Below are 18,561 nucleotides of genomic sequence, written 5' to 3' on the forward strand. Positions count from 1 at the left end.
GGATAGTCGACATTTTTAACTGAAGATGGCAATATTGTCATCAAAATACGTATCAACTTAAAAAACTAATATAATGTGGTGTCGAATATTCTTTATTCCTAATAAGATAAATATGTGTATTCAGAAATTTAAAAACTATTATATTTTGTTTTTATACAATTTTAAATAAATTTTACTATTTTAGAAATTAATTGTTTAACGAGTCTTATATTATAATAATTTATTCTATGGTTAATGATTATTGTAAATTAAAATAAATTTCGTAAGAACGTTTAATATAACCATGTTGATGATTGTAAGTTGTAATAGTAACGTCTTTTGAATCGACTGTGAATGTAACTTTTTTACTTATAATATTGTGTCGTAATTGTTATTTTTTCCAATTTATATGTGTTATTTCAAGTTATTTTGGAAAAACTGATTATAGTGTAACTTAAAAAAAACTTATTTAAATGTATCATATTCATTTACATAAAATGTAAACTGTTCCACCTAAATTTTTATTGTAAATATTACAAGATTAAGATCATAAGTCAAATTGATTTACTCGCATATTTAGTGTAAAATATTATAAGAGTATAATGATAGTAGTAGTTGCATTTTAATAAACGTTAATAATTAATATAAAAAAAATAATAATAATTCTCGGTAGAGCTTAGAAAAACCATTGAAAAATATAATTTTAGAACTCGGATTTACTGAAAATGTCGTAGTGACCATTGAACGCACATTCGTGTTCAATGAACGATAAAACTGTAGTACCTGTTATTTGAATAATATTTTTATTTATGTATACATAATACATATTATACATTATATAAATTAATATTGGGTGGGTTAGTTGGATTTATATATTTCTTTTTTAAAATATCTAAAACGTGATATAAATCGTATTCATAGGACTTAAAACGTGATGTTTATTTGTGTATATGTGTACCTATGTCTATGTATTTTGTACAAACGAAAAATATATCATTGAGAATATAATAATTGTTTGTATAATAGATATGAATTTAGAAAAATAAAATTAAAAATAGTATATAATCATACGCCATCAAACTCTATAAAATGTTTAATAACTCAATGGAATTAATTTTTAAATAACTTTATGATTATAATATACTTTGGGATTTAACATTAAAATGATATAGGTAGTTCTTATAAAATATATAATTATTTACTAAAATTCATAGAGTAGATATTAATATACTATAATATTATAACTTATAATTTTTAAATAAAATAATTGAAATTATTTTTATTTAAATGTTTAAACTTTAAACAAAACTAATTTCACACAGAAAGTTTAAATATATTTTTTTAAATAGAAAAAAAACTGTAATTAATTTGACAATAAACATAGAATATTGAAGTAATTATTAAAACCTATAGGAATAGAAAGGATTCATAAATAGATAAAATAAAAAAAAAAAATAGAAAGTCAAGATATGAATCAGAGATGAGAATATTAAATTTTGATAACATAATAGATCTATAGGACAGAAATGATAGGTAAATAATATAAACTAATTTAGAATAGCCAAACACTAACTTTAGATCATATTATCTTATTGTACAACAAAAGATAAGAAAATTTGTAGTTAAGATTAATGTCAACCATAGTTTATTTGTCATCGACTTAATGCGGTATTAAAAATAATTTAAGTTTTATATTTCAGACAAGATAAGTACCTAATTTACGTATTGTATATGCAATTTGAATTCAGAGAAAAAATCAGTAAATGGATTATTATTATTATAAATTTATATAGCGAACAGCATCGTCTTCTTAAAAATATATCATTTGGATTTTTAATTAAAATATAGTAAGCTTAATCATCGAGGAAAAAATTGAAGAAATAAAATATGGGATTAAAATACCTATTTTGAAATAACACCCTGTAATAGTAGAGTATTTCATGATCATTTTAAATATATATTCCAATCCTTATGTATTCTATATTTTCTTTTTCAAAACAGCTCGAGAGTGTAAAAAAATGTATTACATCCATTAATTACGGTTATTACTGTCGTATTGTTGTTATAAGTCTAGGGAGATATAAAATATATCCTAATCCACGAGGGCAGGACATAAACGACCCATTAATTTGAACGGGTTGAGGTTATTAAAATGACGAATAATCAATAATTGACGATACTTATTTATGCCTGGACGGGATATCAGATGAATATTATTATCGATCAAGGACGTGGCCATTGTAATGATGGCAGTAGTAGTGATAATGTAGGGCGTATAGGTACTAGGCAGTAGGTACGTGTGATAGCAAGTTGTAGTTTTCGTCCGAAACTGTTCTCGTCGTCCTGCTGACGAAGAAGGGTGGAAGTAGGAGTAGAGTAAAAAGCGGAAATGGGACATAAGCTGAAGTGGGAATATGTTGTACCACTTGCAGTACTCCCCCTGAGCAACCATCCTCAATACCCACCATCTTCCCGGACCTTTTTCGAAGGGTTTCAAATAAATTGTCATCACGAACTTGCAGTTCACCCTCTCTGTCAGGCGCGTTTATATAATATGTTAAATATTATATTAATATTAATTCCACAACACACACACAAACTCACTCACATGCGCAAAACTCTTCATGTAAAGCATATTTTGTTCCGAGTGTCCTACACTGGTATAATATTTGAGGTTAAAAAAATTAAAACATCGCATGCATATGCACACCGACTGGTTGCATTATGACGACGTACACAGACGTTCACATTTTTTGTGTTGCTCTTTTGAATTTAACTTTTTCGAGGAGTTGCGATGCGTATAACATAATATTATATTGTTTTGTATTTTCTAATAAGACTTCTATAAAAATTAAGTAAATGTACACAAAACATCGGAAATCTTAACGTCAGAAACTGCTCTGACAAATTATGTCCTTTTGGGTCCAAGTGCATGCACGGTCCAAAAATTTTTGAGATTTACTACTTTTTTTTTATTTTCAGAGTTCTTTTATTTCCTAAAAAAATAACAGCATTATTTATTTTATTTTATTTATACTATTGGCATGTGTTAGTACAATAATTGTACGTATAGTTTTTTATGTTTCTAATTTGTGTACAATAAGTATAATCCATTAAATTGAGAACTACCTAAATTATTAGAGAAAATTATAGAATTTTAGAGAGTTAATTTTTGTTGGTCGTATAGATTATAATCATTACTGGGGAAAAACGCTAAATATATTTAAGCGAAATATATTGTTTTATGGATTACATTGAATACAATACGCGTCTGTAGTAAACAGACTGTACTTTGTCGTAAAATATCACGAATCACAATATATCATCTCCGTCGATGTTTATCTATTATTATACTGTATTATTCAGGCAATGATAAAAAAAAAAACTTATAATATAATAATAAAATAAACATATTTTGAGAATCATCTCGTGTAATGTAATTTATCCATTTCGACCTAGTGCACCCGAATCGATTAATCTGCGTCTAAAAAATACCATTTGTTTTGGGCTAAAAGTTTTCAACGTGTCAGCGGGTTTGAGCGAGGTGTTCCGAACCGTAAAAAATTGTGATCTTTTTATAATCTACCGCGATTAAAGGATTATGTTTCGAATTTCACGCGGAGTATAAACGAAATTCGAGAGATCTTTAGGGTTTCATAAGTATAATTTAAACGAAACATCGCCAACTGCACTGGTCCACGAGAAGCACGCCGACTGTGTTTTTGTGATAAATAATCTACCTACTTTGAAGGAGTGATTTTTATTTTTTTCCGATTCGCTCGCGATAAAATCAACACTGAGACCGTTAAACTCTCATATTTTTTTTCTTTTCCTCAAAACTATAAACAATATAATATCCTAAGGCGATTGCAATATTTTATACATGCATTTTCTGTGTATCACGTTACACGTGAAAATCTTGAGACGGTGTTGAGATTTTGGTGTACTAGTTTCCAGCTGAGGTAGACGATAGAATAACAATTTTTCATATATAAAAGTCTGTTTACGGTTTGTAAATATTTATACGTTGTAAGTATGTAACTATATTTTAATGCCTTTGAACGGTCGCGTATATTTTAATTACAGTGTATTATTCGTAATATTTTAATACTTTACATAATATTATGTGGGTAAATAATTTATTGATAGTGGCGTTTGACCTGTACTCGCGTATTCTGACAGCGAGAATTGAACTCGTCGTGTTTCGTCGTGTCCGTAAGCAGCGCTTTTAACAATGAAAAACTTTTTATTTTTTACGAAACAACATTTCGCCGGTCGAAGACTAAGTGCAGGCGTTGTGGCATTTTGATATCGGCAATAAATTTCACTAATAACCGCGGGGGTAAATATAGCCTGTTACACCGCCGTGTAAAACGATTTGTGCGGTGGGTGATACATTTAGACGACGCCTTCGACCACTTCGACTGAAGCGTGGCGATATATTATGTAGGTATTTTCCTGGTCATTGGTGTTGTGGAAGGGGGGGGACAGTAAATCGAAAATCGATCGAATATTGATTAGACCAGATATCGATTCGATTGAACGAGCAGAAGTATAATATTATACATTACACCACAACTCATTTGCGCACCACGTAGTACCATAACGTGATAGCCGGTATATCTTTTACAAAAGTAGATTACATTTAAAATTTAAACTACACAGAACTTTATAAGCGTATATAATGTATATATTATTATTTATTACTATTAAAATAAATGTTTTAACGTTGTTTGTCAACTATTTCCATATATAACTACAGTGCTAATACTTGGAATAGAACGAATTATCCTATATAGAGACCCTTTTAAGATTATGTCACTTCCATAAACCGACCACTAATGTATTTGATCTTAGAATAAATCTCCATAGTTGCGTAATGCGGATAAACAATATTATGAAAGTTTACTTAAAAAATAAATAAATAAATAAAAACGATGTACGATACGATAATATAAACTATAGTGTTTATTGGTATAGAATTTTTATAGATTAATTGATGTTTTTTAAAACTGAAAAATAGACTATATTTAACCAAAAAATAAAATTTGAATAGAAATATTCTGAAAGTACTTTCAAGTAATGTAAAATACTAAAAACACTAAAATGTAATTTATTAATATTTTTAATTAACATATATCAATACTATAAATTTTTTTAAAAAGTAAATTCAAGTGGATTTGGTGAACATTATATTTTTTATGAGTAGTTCCAGGAGAGTAAATTGTAGTGTTTTGTAGATGTGCTTTTGTCAATCCTATCGTTATAGCTACTATTCTCCATACTTCATAGAAACGAGAAAAAATGATGCAGATTATCAATGGGAAATAACTATAATAAACTTAGATTTATTATTGATATTTTTCTTTAAACTAACGTAATAGTTAAGTGAAAATTAATAAGTACATCTTTTTACTTAATATAGGAATTAATCATGTCGAAAATAATATTTCATTTTTTCGCCGCTCTTCAATTCATGGATAGTCCGATACTCCAGAGTAAATAAAGTTCGTGATGTAAGTGTTATTTCCTTATTGTATCATAGCATTAGATTATCGAACATTTTAATGTACTTATTGACGATTGTCGACTGCAAATTTAATTTTACTTTTTAATATTCCGATTTTGCCGTTATCCTATGTATGTGAAGGTAAACCGTATATCTATAATTCCGCGTTTTAAAATAACTTTAAAATGACTAAATCTTTGAGCCCAAGTTTTATAAAATTGTAAAATTACATTTAATTTTTTTTCTAATAAATTTATCATTTTGTCATGTTAAATGCATATTTGAAGTTTTTAAGTGCACATTTAAAAGCTAAAGAACGAGACTAAAATTTAACATTTTTAATGCTACAACTTCCGAGCCCTGATAACGTGATATTGGTAGACAACGTTAAAAACTAAATTATAAATGCGTAATCCTACTCAAGAAAAAAATTTTGTTACAGAAAATAGAATAGAATATGACAATATGCCGACTAATTAACCTCAAGTTTTATAATATTCTGTATAAAATATAAAAAAAAAAATAGCAATTATTATGAATACTTTTTTTAAAAATTCTGTACACGATAAAAGCGAAAGGTATTGTATTTTTAGGAAAAAAACTTTTTATGTCTATACATAGTTAACAATTCGTTTTGTGCGAACGATGATTTCATATATGAAGTAATCAAAAGTTGCTGAAAAATCATCTGTAATAAATTTCTTTTATTCACAATATAAATCGAAAAAATAAAAACATTTCGTAGAGTCTTCAGATTTACTTTAACGTTTAATATAAAAATGTTCCAAGTTTGAAATAAGTTAACCGTGCAAACGTTATATTATATTCAAAGTAGTGTTTAATCATCAAACAATCGTCTAACACTATATATTATAAATATAAAAACTATTATTTGGTTTACTCGACTTATTTACTTTTCTCGTGAGAAACATCCTACATTATGTACGATATGTGCTATCATACTTTCCGTTAAACACGTATTCGCATAACTCAAAATATACCACAGAACAAGGAATAATAACTAAATATACTAAATGTTCCACGAATTTCAAAACCCTAGGATGTGAACCTTCATTAATCATATTATGAATTTAATATATTAAATTATTTTCACCTTTTAGGAAAAAACAGGATTACAAAATTCATTTAATTTAATATAACTAAATGTAAATTATATATTTCTTATCACTATAACTTATTCCATAATATGCACATGTATTTCACTTATAAAAATTATCTTGCAGTAAATATATAAAAAATATTATTGTAATAAATTGTGCCGGATCTTGTATATTTTTTACTCGGGGCAAAGTATAAAATTAGCGCCTTCCACCTTTGTTATGCCCACAATTTGGCGATCCCCGACCAAACTTCCTGGGCAAGTACCCCAGTTCGTTCCCCCTAGATTCGGCCCTGGTAATAAATATTATAACTCCCAATGGCCACGTTTTCGTAAGACATTTCCTTAAATACAAAAAATAATTTTTTGTCTGTATTATAGTTAAAAGCTGAAAAATGTAATCCAATATAGAAAGATTTAGGTAAGTTCGTATCGCTCTACTATATATTAGACGTCGAGTGGGTTAATATTATGAATGTGTTAAATTTGGATTAAACGATGTATCATTCATACGAAAAATAATTCTCAATGGAAACGATCTGTCAGGTATAAGTATTCATCACCAAGTACATTTCATGATAATATGTTTTTTTATGTAGCTATTAAAGTCATAAATAGATAGATAATATCTTAAAATTAATTAATAGATAATAATAATTAATAATATACATAACATTTTTAAGGTAATCATGGTTAAAAACAATTATTTTAATAATATTGGATTTGTGTAAAAATACCGGTTTTCCTTATTTTTTTCTGTTTTACCGATTATAAAAAAAGTAGTTGGAATTTTCAATTTTGACCTCTTTAAGGTACAAATAAAATAAAATATGCTATCCAAAACCACATTCAAAATTGAAAATTGGAAAAAAATGAAAAAAAAACACACCATTGTAAAATCAATATATTTATCGCTTCTCTCATAGTCTAAAATTTGTTATAATTTATAGGTATGTCTATAAAATACAATTTGGATAAAAATGACGTCGATCATTGTAAAATCTGTTCTTATAATAAATACTATGCATATTCCTCGCGTAACAAGATGCACATTTTTCATTAACCCTATCGGAAACTTGTCGCACCAAACAACGTAACAACCGTCCGTAAAAAACGAAATGGTTTTTCCTGTACAATAATAGCTTCCGACGTATTTTGCGTGTGATAAAAATATTGAAATTAACCAAAGATACAATTAGATGAGAACTGAGCGCTTATTGCCTATATAATAGTATAATAATGTGTACCTACTTCCACCTGTAGGTAAGCCCAAACACAATAATATACACGGTCGTGCGTTGATTAGGCTCCTTGTTCATGGATTACATGTTATATAGTATACATCATTCGAGAAACCCAAGTGAATAATATTATAAATTTAATGCTATTATACATACACATTAGATACACAGCAGTATAATGTATATACATCTATATAGTTGTAGACTTATAGAGTATAATGTTCAGCATTGTACCGAGATCAAAAAAAAAGACAGTCTACAAAAAGATAAAAGAATATTTTTTTTTCAAATAATGTATATAATATACATACACATCAACATTACAATTTGAGTTAAGTTCTAGATTGATATAAATAGTAAAGAATCATTTTCTAAGGATGTATATTGTATATGCATAAAATATTTATATTTATATATTGTTATTTAAAAATATATATATATACTCCAAATATTTATAATAATAATTAAGAGTATGTGTTTAAGAGTGGTGTTATGTGAACATTTAATTTAATTAACCGATTTCTTAGATAGTTTTAATGTACATGAGATCTATTAAAAATATCGGAAAATTATTATTTTGTCCCTGATCTTCAAAATATTATATCAATACTCCTGCAAATCAATAATGATCAATTTTTTTTTGTAAACAAAAAAAATTTACTACAAAAGGTATTACATTAATAACAGTTTTCAGTAGCTTTAGTAAAAAAACATAATACGAATATTTATTATCAAAAAGGATCCAACAACCAATATAATATTATATTCGAATAGGTAGGTACATAATTGATCTTATAAAATAAAAATCAATTGTAAATTAATCAAACTGAAAATTTTTTATAGAAAAACTTATTGTTTATGGATAAGAATATGATATTTTATACTTTTAATTAATACTCTATAATATTATGTACCTACGAGTAAACTACGTTATTACATCGAAGATTGAAAAATATTGATGGCCATCTACAAAATTGCATTATATAATAATTAGTATTAAACTATTAACATTTATCATGTTGGTAAACAATATTATAAATAAATATCTGGTAATTTGGATGTGATACCTAATATTATATATATATATACGTTTTTTTTAAATTATCATAACATAGCAATTACAGTGTATTGTGTTATTTAATTGGTATAAACAATGTACCCCAAATACTCCCGTCAAATTATATTTTATGGTAGTTAAAAATATTTTTCAGGAGCTTAAAAAACTGCGTTTTGTTTGTTCAAAGTGGTTAAAATAATAACGTAATATTGATTAAAATATTTCCAAAGCATAATTTTTAATTTATTCTAGTTCCCTTTTTTAAATATTGATTAAACATTTTTTTTATGAAAATATAATTAATTTTTTTTTTAAATAATAATGAGTTATGTTGTTATTTTTAAGATTACAACTTTCTTGTTTGAATGATACTTTTTGGGGGCTCACGCTCACTACACTCAACCCAAAAATTGAATATTACTTTTGTAAATAACGCACACACTCACATTATCACATTAAGAACCATCTCAAAAACTTATCTTGCAAGAATTTTATGTTTATAACCAAGACGTGGACTAAAAATAAACATACTTCTAAAAGATCGATTAAAATGTTTAAACTTATTTGAATTCTTTGTCTTTTTTTCTAGATTTTGAAGGAAATTAATCTTTATTGTGCTTTTAATGAAAATGTTTGTTTTGTCAATGAAAAATTCTATGAATCTACTTAAAAAAATAAAATGAAATTCAAAATTCATTTTCTGAAATAGATTTGTTTGATATCAAACGATTAAGTTTTGAATTTAAAATTGAACTACTAATAGTAGAATACATATTTTTTTTCTTTTTATACTTTTCATTTCACGCTTTAAGTACAGGCTCAAATTATTTTGTTCGAGTGATTTATGATGCATGCGTTATTCATACTATATACCATACAAGGCATTACATAATACACTAAATTTTATGATAATTTACTATATTTAAACACGTACAATTTTTGAAAATATTAGTTAGTTTAAGTAGTCTAACCCGAATCTCTAATATAAAAACGAAGAAAAATTCTTGACCACTATTATGATATTTTGATCAAATTTTGTAAAAAATTACAATCGTAATCTAAATGAACTATGAGAACCCGAAGAGCAAGTGTATGACTTACTCTTAAGATGACGCCACACCCGCATGTGTTGTCTCCATATAAAAAGTACATTGCACAGCAAATTTTACGCTCAGTAGATCACATTTATCTTAGTTAGCTTAAAAATAAGAGTGATTTGACTTATTATGAAACATGGTGATACGAAGTAAGAACATTATCTGTGTTGGTTTTTTTAAGATTGCTCCATTTTATGCAAGTTATTCATATACAATATAGCGTAAATTAAAAATGATTATAACTCACTTAAAAACTGATTAATCATAAAAAAATCATCTTACGGACACAGATAATGTTCTTACCATTAAGTTTTATAATAGCTCTATTTACTTTAATTTTTAAACTAACGAAGCTAAACGTGATCTGCTGATCGTATATTTTCTATGTTACGTATTTGTGAGACGAAGACAACACATGTGGATGTAGCGTCCTCTTAAACCTCTATTGTAATAAATAACACTAATAAACCATTAAATAGATTATACTATTTATACACATTATTGTTATATCAAATGGACTTAACAGTTTCATTCATGTACGATTTTTGAGATAAATTTTGATAAGTACCAATAAATCGAGTAGCTTTAGTTGTACAATTATTGTTTTATTGTTATTTTATGTATGTAGGGAAAAAAGACATAAATAATTTGCAATCAACCCCTTGATAACTCAATTGTTCTAAGATATAAGCATGTGGTTAACATTTCGTTGAATATTTTAATTACTTATTTGAAAACAAATATTTAATAGGTATATTATATTAATTTATTATTAAAATCACCATCAAACTATGTGTTAATATAATAATAATATAACTAATTTCTTTTTTTTTTGATTGGTAAATATTTAGTCATTTTTAAAAATTACAAAAGAAAAATAAACTAAGAAATAATTATAGTTATGTAAAGCTTATTTTAAAATTGTATATAATACAACAGTGAAAACTGTTTTATTTTATTTTAATACTGAAAATATATTTTACGCACGATTTTACTATTCGGTTTGCACGAGATATGGTGGTCATTTATTAGAACTAACCTTTCTTTTTGAACAGCTTAAGTGCTTGAAGGGGTTTATCATAAGATTTGAGAAAGAAAAATGAACGTTTACATTAAACTTTATTTCAATTTTTTGAGATCAAAGATTTTTCTTCGTAGGTAATAGGCACTATGAACACACAGAACGAATTGAATTGCAGATTTATTTTTTCATGAACAATTTGTAATATTTCATTACTTCGAATTTCGTTACTGTTCAGAAAATTTTCATTGATAATTTCGATCAATGTTTAGTATGAATTATTAATACAAAATATTTCATAATATTATATTATATTCACGGGACATTTTTTTCTGGTTTTTTCGAATATATTATAATAACTCGAGGAAAATATACAAGGTGTTTATACCCTAAAACCTTATTTTTAGTTACATTTTCGTGTAATTAATTGTAAATCCCAATGAAAATAATACACCGAACAAAAAATAATTGTTAATTTCTCAAAGATGTATTATGTTAAATTCTATAAATCCCGGCCGTGAACAATACACACGAGTATACTGTCATGAATACAAACGCATTGCAATCAACAGAAATGGGTCGTATCGTACCACGACGAATGAGCCTCCTCTTGTTGTGTATAAAGCAGAAGACACATATATGTGTACGTGTGTGTGATTCTTTAACAGACATACATACTTGAAATCTCTGTGAAGCTCAAAACATGGCCAAGTGTTTATAGACTTACAACAACAATGACGTAACCGTCAGGTATAATGTATGTGCGTGTGAAGCTTTTGTGTACCGAGTGTGAATGATGAAAGTGATTTTATAATTTTTTTCTTTAATTTTTAAATTACTTTTACGTTTGCGATTATCATTACTGTTTAATTGAACTATGATCTATGGTATTGTGCTCGTGATATAGTGCTCAGTTTACGCGCTCCAGTCAGAAACTTCAGTTGAGAGTTTGAGACATTATTTATATGGATCGTGCTTCTTACTCACTTATAAAATAGAAATCGGGCTTATAAAAAAATAATAATATATTTTGTCAAAGTTGATGAAAATTAAAAGTATTATGATTTCTATGAAAAACTATGGTTAGTGAATTAAAATAATGGTTTAAATAGAGAGAGCATCTATAACCATTTGGGCGTTGCGTTGATGTAAATCAAAAGTTTAGCGACCTATACCATGGTGTATATATGATGTTGAAAAAATATGCAAATTAATTGCAAAATATTAATACAAGTTCTGTTCAGATATCACAGTATGGGGAGGGAACTTCACACATATAGTCATGGATAAATTGAAACGTGTACAATACATTAAAAAAAGTCGTATTCTATTTATGCGTGATGATCTGTTATAAAATGTACCTATACGTATTTTCTTATATAAATATCATGTTTTTATAATATATTTTGATAGAAAAAGTGATAAATTACTGTGATGTAAGGTCTTAAAGTTACGTATCTTTTATAATGTATGACTCGCAATATTTATATAAAAACTTTAACTACCGATTTATGTAATGTTTAAATCAATAAGATGTCGGCTTAAATCTTATATTTTAATTCACATATTATATTTATTAGTGTTAATATATTGATGCATTTAACTGATATAATAGATATAATAATTATCCAAAATGATATACTAGTATTTTTTTATCGTCATTGTAGGTATACATTGATTGATACTATACTATACAATCTACCAACCAGGTATTATAAATAGGTATATCGTTATTAAATTTATAAGGTATATTATAACAACATTGTTGTTTAAACCTGATCCATATCAATAGTTGTTCTGGAAATCCTAAGTGTAGCAGAATCTTTTTGTATACTTTTATAGATATTCCAATTTTTAGTCATTAAATCATTTTTACTTATTTTATGTGACGCTACGTATTTTATATTTTATATGAGCACGTATATTTTCACATATTTTAATTAAAAAACCTAATTTTTAATGCACTCTTGTAAAAATATCACTGATATAATATACTAACTCGTATTTGATTTAAACGTTTAATTAAAATGTTCAAAAACCACATTGTTTGTAATGAGTTGAGTAAGTGCCTAAGTTTCACATCATATCAAGTATTATTATACTACACTATTTCGCAAAATTTTTAAATACTTACAAATTAGCATGTAATTATTAAAATTAATGTTAGGTTTATTAAATGTGATTCAAATCTATAATATTATGTAAATATTAATGTATGTCATTATTAACTACGTGAAACCAAATATATTATGTTGAACAACAATTTTTTTCTTTTTTTCTTTATAAACTTCCCTGAGGCATCTTTGTTGAAACTACCAGAATTATAAATGCAATACATAAAGAGTGTATATATATATACTAGTCAATAAATAATATATAAGTTATATAATTATACAGACTTATATTTATACATGAATATTTTTGGGGTTTCCAAAAATAACTTCCATTGAGGTAAAGTAAAGTATAACGTCTATAGTGAACAAAATAAAAATGTTTAGCTTAAAAAAAGTACTAAAAAAAAAAAAAAATCGTATGATCTTTTTACTTAAAACATGATTTATAATTTTTTCAAACCATAATAAATGAAAAATTAGTTTTAATGCTTAGTGCGAGGAGCATTATTTATAACAAAAAATAAGAATATTTTTTTATAAATTCAAGTAATATCACTCACATACTTCATATTGTGATTAATTATTGATACATTTTTGAACATTAACCGTGTATAAATATAAGAAGAATATATACATTAGTTTTTTATTGCTTTGTGGAGAATATTAAATATTGCAACCCATTTCCTATTCAGTAAATATTTTTGCGGTGATATAACTTCTGGTAAAATTTATAATTTCCGCTAATAAACGCTTTACTAAAAATAATAAAAGCACAAAGTAAAAAAATGTACAATTAATTTTAATTTTGTATTTAAACAAAGTGCAATATCTAGTATATGTGTTCCATCAGGAAGGTTGGGTAATAAATCTAAATCTAATCAATATAATATATATATTATTATATGTATGTGGTATGTCATATTATTACATTAATTGTTCAATACATCACGGAGTCCCATCACATCTAACTATTTTTGATTACATTAAATTTATAATAATATATAATCTTTCTGCCCCAACAAATACGAGTGTAGCCGAAGCAGTATTGTTTTATCTCTCGCCCGTGTATTGCTACTAGATCATCGGTAAAGTATGTTGTGATAACGATTAAATTTTATTTACTAAGTAAATCTAAATGTTTTTTAAATTTGAATAGCCGAATATGTCACGAATATGCCATGTCAGACAAATTAAGAAAAGATTATGTTTCATTGTTACGAAAATGCAATAGTAATATTGGGACGAATTTTCAATTTCACTAAAGTGTTAAATTAATATAATATATTATTATACTTATAGTTTTTTAGTCTGATATTTTTAAATTGATAATTTATTATTAAATTGTATACTTAAATAAAGTAAATAAAGTAGGTAAGTGTCTTATATTTTTAGGGAGTTTAAAAAAAAAAAAAATAATTTATACTTCAGGATGATAATGTGTCACGCTAAACATGTTCGTGTGGAAACCCATTAGTTTAATTTTTAAAAATGTAAAATCAGCGAATTTGTATAAAGTAAATCTAATATAAAATTAAATTCTTATAATATACAACATACACACATTACTATAATTTACAAAATTATTATTTAAAATAATTAATAAAAACAAAGCACTGAATCGATAGTTTTCTATTAGTATACAGTATATACATGATAATATATATTTACATTAATGATGGAGATTCCATAGTCTAGCAATCATATTACTTCCATCATAATCATATTTAACTTTCAAATAAAAATATTTTATTCTGATTAAAAATTCAGTTTGTCTTAGTTATTTTGTAAACAAAATATTAATTAAAAAATAATTTGTTTATTGTGTATAATTATTTATTTATAAAAATAAATAATTTGTAACATCATACTATCCATATAATAAGTATCAAATATTTTTTTTTTAAATTTATTTTAACAAAATAAAAAAAAGAGGACTATTATTATATAAGCCAAGTTTTTAAAGTCCATAAAAAACAACATAAAATAGTCGTATACTGAAATTAATAATTGAAATAAATCATAAACCATAATATTTTTATTATTGTGTTTATTTGTAATGAAAAAAACTGTTGTTCCCATTGGTATGCCAGCGAATAACTTACACAATAATGTTCAAATAATGGCTTGTTAAAATTTTAAATCAAATATTTCTTAAGTTTAATGATATAATATACTTTCATATTACATATAATATAATAAAAGACTATGTTTTTTAATTTCTGATTGTATAAAATAGAAAATTTCATTAATAGGAAATATTGGTTTAATTTATAACACCGTTGGATAAAAAAAATAATCATTAAAATACTATACTTGAGTTAATTATTAACACATAACTAGAAACAAAGTACCTATATGCTTTATTTATAAATGATATTTATTATAATTTATATTTGGTTGAATGTATTATAAATAAATTACGTGAATGAAGTACCTAGCTGCTATCTCATAATTTTTTTATTTGAAATATTTTAATTGGTCTAACTAATATGGAATGCGTTAATAAAATATCTACTACTAGAAAACCCTAAGACATGTATTTTTTGAACTTAAATTTTGAAAAAAGTAAGAAATATATTGATTTTACAATGATATTTTTTAAAAACTTTTTTTTTGCAAACATCATTTCATATAATATTAGAAGTACTGAAAAAGTTTTAGATTTCAATCTGTATATTTTCGATGAATACACACCAGAGACTTGTTGGTACTATAAAAAGACATTTACTTTTTTTTTTTGTAATATTTTCTAAACTCATATAATAAGAATTATCAAAATTTACTTAAGAAATTGTAGTTTTATATTTTGAATCGTTTTTCAAAAACATCGATTTAATGATTTACTATTACTTTAAAATTAAATATGACGTAATTTAATTTTACACCGACGTGAGTTGAACAAGACGGATTATTGTATTTTTTTTTATTTTTCTATATTTAATTTTTTATTACAAATTAGAGTATAATTTGTAAGACGGCAAATTGTATAGGCAATATAGGGACATTGATAGACAGTAAAGTTTTTGAAACATTTTCATTTGAATAATAATATTTTTTGTGTAACATATTATATTTTTTTTTTCATGAACATTGCTCACATTTAATTTTGTTGTGATTTGTAAACTACTAACATCATATAAATCTAAAATCTTGGTATAAATACCGAATTCGATTTTTTTTTTTTTAATTTTTATAATATTACTTCTACATTTTTTATCATAATATTATAAGATCGTTAACCTATATTTATTATAAGTGTTTAAACCTTAAATTTTGGGTAAAACTTTATTATATACTCTTCATTGAGTATTTTAAATACTTTAAAACTTTTTACTTGTAAATTATATATTTTAAGAATATTTGTTCAAGTGTTCTTATAAATTAATTTGTAATTTTAATAGTTCTTTATTGACTTACTGTATTAAAATTTACAATAAACAATATACCACTTTTACAAGCATGAAGTGATAATGTAAATAAATATTAGACAGTCGTATAGTCTGGATATCAATTTTTAATTTTTATTTGGTTGTTTGTTAAAATCTTTCCTCAAAAAAAAAAAATTGATATGATTTATGATAAACCGTCCACAATGATCTTTTCAATGATGGGAGTTTATTCTTAGAAATTATGACTAGAAGACTATGTTTTAGACTTTTAGAGTAGTATAATTGGCAGTTATTAAGTATGTAATAGTGGTACCTGTGAACATTAAACGTTGAATAGTAGTAACGGTTTTGTAATAATAATATAACAGGTAAAATATCGAAAATAAGAACTGGGTAGTAAAAATTAAAAAGTCAAATAAAAACATTCTAAAGCTTTTCACGGGCACAGTCTTAAATGATCCGATAACGTCAATTACACGTGTTTTATTTATTGCTAACATCGCTATTTAAAAAATTTAAATCTTCAAATAAACGGCCACTGAATTTTAACAATATAAAAAAGACAAACATATGTAAGTTAACATATTTATTCATACTGTATATTTGTACGTTTAATGGTTTATCAAGTAAATCACCTCGAATGTAATCTTTTAAATGTATTCAATAGATGAAAAACAAAATACTGAATCTTAAGATATATATTTTTACTATTATAAACTTTGGTTTTGGATATTAAGATTTCAAAATTTTTCTTGTCTATGTTTTTAGTAACTCTTTGAATAGGCGAATAAAAAAATAAAACATTTATATATAGCATACTTAAATTTTTCAAAAATCTAAATTTATATTTATGATAAATGGGGAAACGTTTACTTAGATAATTACTTTGTATTACAAATACGGCGATGAGATGTATTCTGAAAATTTAACCACACTCATGTACATACATGACTACACTACAACCAATTCAAACTACATCAAAGACACTTTTGGAAAGTTTTCCACGTCTGGAAAATTCAGCTCTACAACTATCAATACAAACAATACGAAAACATAAATTCGCCCAACAAGCGATGGTCAAAAACCATAGCTCATGTTGAGTTACTCACAGGATAGTTTGGCACATATAGAAGTACATATTTGGACAATTAAATCATTTAAGAAATTAGTTTTCATAACTATGTACGTTTCAATATAAAATAACGCTAGTAGATATATTTGTTAGCAATTATGTTTAAGATTTTATATGATCCTTCGCATTTATAGTTTATTCTGAAATTAATGTCGGTTAAAAGATTGGATCTGGTTTTTTAAATTATAAATAAAATAATATTAAGTCACCGAGGTCATTATTATTAATTGTTTTTAATCATTAGTGTGCTATTATATTCATAAAAACTAAGGGTTAAAAATTTATTAGAGGAGCAAAGGATACACTCATGAAAATATACAATATGAATTATACATAGAAAGAACACAAATGTATAATTTATTATCTGCTACAGTCATCAATATAATTTCCTAATAATTGTATTTTGAATAAAATTTATTATTATACATAAGATACACAAGAAATAATATTTTTAATTGTAGTATTTAGACTTTGTGATACCAATGATATAATATTATTAATTAAAAAAATTACTTTAAATGGGAATAAAATAAAATAAACTGACATAGAAACTGTATAATGACAATAAATGCCAATAATCTATATAATACATTATTCTTTTTTAATCGAGTTATTTACGAACAATAAAAGTTGGTCGTGTATGCATTTAACTCTATTATTATTATCTATACGGTTGTACAACTATATTATTGAGTCAATTAACACGATATTGATATATTATTATTGTTTGGCACACTATTCACGTGTGGTCATTTTCAGAATTAATGAGTAATCCCGATAGCGGCCGAAAAATGTGTATATTCAATAACCAATAGATACGCGTGAGACGTATGACGAAAAACTGAAAATTTTGCGTTCCACATTCGGGTGAGATGATAAACCTTACCCTTTTCTAGTGTGTA

General features: G+C 25.3%; 1 protein-coding gene across 10 annotated transcripts in view; it reads right to left on the reverse strand.

The window, feature by feature from the left end:
* LOC114121680 (uncharacterized) overlaps window positions 1-18,561 on the reverse strand; it is a 68,003-nt gene that overhangs the window by 19,290 nt on the left and 30,152 nt on the right. The gene's annotated exons all lie outside the window — the stretch shown is intronic.

This window comes from Aphis gossypii, chromosome 1 (genome assembly GCF_020184175.1).
Source record: "Aphis gossypii isolate Hap1 chromosome 1, ASM2018417v2, whole genome shotgun sequence".
NCBI lineage: Eukaryota > Metazoa > Arthropoda > Insecta > Hemiptera > Aphididae > Aphis > Aphis gossypii.